The following is a 4,895-nucleotide window of genomic DNA, read 5'->3' as shown; positions in this document are numbered from 1 at the left end:
TTTCAATGTCAAGGTTGCACACTAATCCTTTGATCTTCTCCCTGTACCTAGAGTCAATGCACTCATGGGCAAGCAAAGCACCGTTGAGAATCTGCCTATCAACCACGAAGGTGCCTTGATTCTCGAAGATGGCGGAGGGGAGGACCTTCTAAACATGGAAGCGAAGACCTTCACCAATATCTTATATGGGCTACCAATGAGGCTAATAGGCCGAAAGTCTTTGAGCAAACCAGCTCCTTCCTTCTTAGGAATGATTGTAATAAAGGTTGCTCCCATCCCTGTAGTCAGTCGGTCCTTGGCACAAAATTCAGCTACAAAGTCGACGATGTCGTTTTCAACTGTTTCCAAGAAAACTTGAAAGAAGGCTAGCGGAAATCCATCCGGCCCAGGGCCTTGTCTTTGCCTAGCGAATCAACCGCACTTTTAATTTCTTCTTTCGAGACTGGCTTCTCAAGGGCTGCCCTATCCGCTTGAGAGATGCTATCAAACATCAGGTTATCCAGCAAAGGTCGTTCTTCCCTCCCTAGATAGAAGCTTTGAATAGAAGTCCACTATGGCCGAACAAACTTGGTCCTTTTCCTCGATTCGATTACCATTTATGTTCAAGGAGTTGATACGGTTGTTTCTTGCTCTTGCGTTTGCCATAATATGTAAGAAGCTAGTGTTCTTGTCTCCCACTTTTAGCCCGGTTGCTCTCGATCGTTGCCTCCACTTAATCTCTTCTTCCTTCAGGTATTTAGAATAATCTGCCACCAGCAAGGCACGCTTTTGGCCTTCTTCCTTGATATCTAAGTTGTGTATTTCCAACAACAAATATTCCATAGTGTTGTTTTTAATCTTTAAATAATCCTTTTTCCAAGCAATCAACTTGCCTTTGAGCAGCTTGAGCTTCTGGGACAGACGAAAACCTACAGTCCTAGAAACGGTTAATGATAGCCACCAATTTTTAATGAGATCCTTGAAACCTTCAACTTCCAGCCACATAAGTTTTAAACCTGAATGGTTTGGGCCACCCAACTGTCCTAGACAACGTCTAATAATATGGGATGATGATCTGAGGTGGGTCTCAGGACACCGCGTAAAGAAGCTAGTGGGTATACTTCAACCCACTCTTGAGACAACAAAAATCTATCCAATCTGGACTAAATCAGCTCAGCCCTCCTGTTTGTCCATATAAATTTGGCATCTACCATCGAAATGTTTATCAATTCGTTGTGGCTGACCCAGTCTTCGAAACCTCTTATACTGCTGGTGATCCTAGCCCCATTCAATTTCTCATGGGTAAATATATGACATTGAAGTCACCACCCATGCACCATGGATAACTGAAGTTGGCTCTGACCGCGTTAAGCTCATCCCAGAAAAACAGTCTACTGGTAGGAGTGCACGGCCCATACACAGAGGAGAATAACCATTTAAAATTTGAAGATCTCTATTTCAACACGACAGAGAACGAGTAGGATCCAACCATCGTATCTTCCGACTCCCAGATGTCTCTGTCCCATGCCAACTAAAATGCCTCCCTGCAAAACCCGTTGCATCAAGAGTTGCCCAACCCTTGTTCTTAATGCCCCATATCAAATCAATAATCCTTGAATTGAATACATCTAACTTCGTTTCCCAAATAGAGAGATACTCACCTTGTATTTTTTGCAGAATTCCTTAACATGAAACCTTTTTTCCTGGCTGCCCAGGCCCCTAACGTTCTAGCTTAATATCTTCATTAGGAAACAGATCTCGCTCCCCTTCCTCTTCTCGAATTGTTGATTTTATAAGTGGAATCGTAATTAACAAAACATTCTAAATTCAGCAATTCTCTCCATCCCTTTGGATTTATGATCTTACAGACCTGCAATTGCATCTCTTTGAGCTTTTAGGTTCATATGTGCTCCACAAACTGAATGAGAGCCCGAATATCATCGTTACCTGTTGTGAAGAATGGGCCAATCGATTTTCCTACTCAATCCAACATATCATGGTACCAAAATAGCCCTTTTTTTTGGCAATCTGTGATCACCAGAAGGATCCCGAGAGCAAGCATTAGGAATAGAAAGAAACAACCATCACCCACGAGTGACAGAAATTCCCTGGTAACCTGAAGGGGAGTAACATCCAAAGCGTCATCAAAGTTATCAACGTTGGTTGCCTCTTCAGCTGGGAAAAAGAGGTCATCGTCTTCGTAGGGGATGACGCAAGCTTCCAGAGCAAGAGCATCTTCATCTACATGACTGGTATCTCGGAGCTCTTCTTTCAACTCTCCCGATACAACTTCGGATCTCGCTTCAATACTTGGGTCCTCGGAATGGCAGAGAGACTTCATAGGCGACTGGGGCGAAAAAAAAAAAAAAACACATGTTCCCAACCATACGAGCCTCCTCTACCCTTAGTCTGCAGGAGAAGTGAAAAGGACTTTAGTCATCCCCTCCCCTGCCGTTAACGAAGATTTTGACCTCCTCCCTCTAGCCTTGTTCTCCCACTCCTCACCCCATTTGCAAGGGTTCTTCCAACTGGTTTCCCTCAAGACCCCCACCTCGATAGGACCCACTATATTGTTTCTATGCAATCCAGTCCATTCACGTGGTGCATCTCGCTAGGATGAAGGCTAGGATGAAGGGACGTGTAAGAATAAATAAATAAAGTCATTCCCCAACCAAGTGGGCCCACTGCAACAAAGGGTGGGTGTCCCAAGGTATCACATATCGGTATCGGTTGGCATAACGATGCCCTCCGATACCGATATGGATATGGGGGTGTAACGGTGATACGGGGACGTAACGGTGCAATTTTTTTTTTGCCAAAAAAATATGAAAAAATATGGATTAAATCCGGAATATTCTAAGCATTCCAAATATGCATTCATTTATAAATTGGAACATGTTTATGGTGGTGTAACGGTCCACTCTTTGGTAAGAAGTTGTATCGGATTGTCTGATGAATTTATGAACCAGACAACCTGGATTTGACTGCAGAACTCATATATTTAATTTTCTATCTACTATCAATGATAGATATATTAGAATTAATGTAATATGAAAATATCTTACATGTGTAATAAATTCAAATTTTAAAAAAAGAGGCCAAAAATAGTGCGTAAATAGAAAAAAATTATAAAAAAATATAAAATGACAACAACAATCTGTAAAATGGACATTAACATGTTCTACTATGATTAACACATCATATTCTACCATTAAAACAACAAAACATTTAATAAAAAATGATTTTTCGAATTTTAAAAAAAAAAAGGGCCGAAAATAGTGCGTAAATAGAAAAAAATTATTAAAAAAATATAAAATGACAACAACAATCTGTAAAATGCAAATTAAAAAAAAGGGCTAAAATAGTGCATAAATAGAAAAAAATATAAAAAAATATAAAATGACAGCAACAATCTGTAAAATGGACATTAACATGTTCTACTATGATTAACACATCATATTCTACCATTAAAACAGCAAAACATTCAATAAAAAATGATTGTTCGAATTTTTTTTTTAAAAAGGGCCTAAAATAGTGCTTAAATAGAAAAATTATAAAAAAATATAAAATGACAACAAGAATCTACAAAATGGACATTAATATCTTCTATTATGATTAACACATTACATTTTATCATTCAAACAGCAAAACATTGAATAAAAAATATAAATACCTATTTTTGAGGATTTTCTGGAAAATGGCCCATGGAGCTTCGAATCAAGAAAATCCTTAGCATAAGTTGTTTTTATCTGTAATATCAAGCTAAGAGTGGTCGAAAATAGCAATAGAATGATTTAGGAAGAGTTTGAAAGAAAGAACTTTCAAAAAAAGTGAAAAAACAGACCTTAAAAAGCCAAAAAAAAAAAAAAATGGTCGTTTTTTAACCGTTACGCCCTAACCGTTACGGGGCAGTAACGGTCGTTATGCCCCGTAACGGCCGTTACGGCTACAGAATCGGGGGGTGCCCCATTACGGCCCCATGTTGCATAACGGCTACTGCCGTTACCGATACGTATCAGCCAATACAGCAGTATCATAATGGATACGGGACACCCTAGGGTGTCCCCTCCCAATTGTTTATGTGTGTTGTTAGCCACCCGAGTCATGGATATAAGTGATTTTTGCCACCTTGCCTATAAAAATCGGCGAACATAATGCACAGGTTGAATTTCATACATGCATCTAGGTGGGCCAACAACTCGACACCACAATAGCTTAAAGGTAAAGTCGCCATTATAGGATCATTCCCGTATGTATATATACTTGGTCACGATCACATAAGAACTAGTGCGCACTAATGCAACTTGATCAAGGAAGAAACTAATGGCAATGAAGTTCACTGTATCAGATTGAAAGGACATATCATACAAGAGAAACCCCTTAAACATGAAAAACTAGTAATACTTATTGCCTAGCATAGAGATATTTTCTTAACATAAAAATATGAAAGAAAGGAAAACCCTCAAAAAATACTTATTTCTAAAATAAGAAAACCATAATACAAAGATATTTTCCTAGTAAAAAAATATGAAAGAAAGGAAATTAGGAAAAAGCTAAAATGGAAATTAGGCCTTTTCTTATGCACACATGAGATGCAGCACGATTGCATCAATTCCCCCACCTTGGTACATAGAGCTCCAGGTTGATGCGCTTGAAATCATCCGCTAAGATCCACATGTAGTTGGATCTCGATCGGCCCTTCTACATGATGAGAAACTTTTGATGACGTCCATGGCATGTGGAAACCATTTGATCGTCCAACACATCTTCAATGATTTCTTCGAACTAGTGTGGTACCTCGGGTATCTAGATAAGTTGTTCTTTTGTCCTATCATCTTCATGATGTCCACGGTAAACTGTAAGTTATTCAACATTGAAAATGGAGTTGATCCTCATTTCAGGTGGAAGCTTGACCA

Source organism: Magnolia sinica, chromosome 1, assembly GCF_029962835.1.
Source record: "Magnolia sinica isolate HGM2019 chromosome 1, MsV1, whole genome shotgun sequence".
NCBI classification, from domain to species: domain Eukaryota; kingdom Viridiplantae; phylum Streptophyta; class Magnoliopsida; order Magnoliales; family Magnoliaceae; genus Magnolia; species Magnolia sinica.
The sequence above is the reverse complement of the archived record's forward strand: the minus strand, read 5'-3'. Positions refer to the sequence as shown.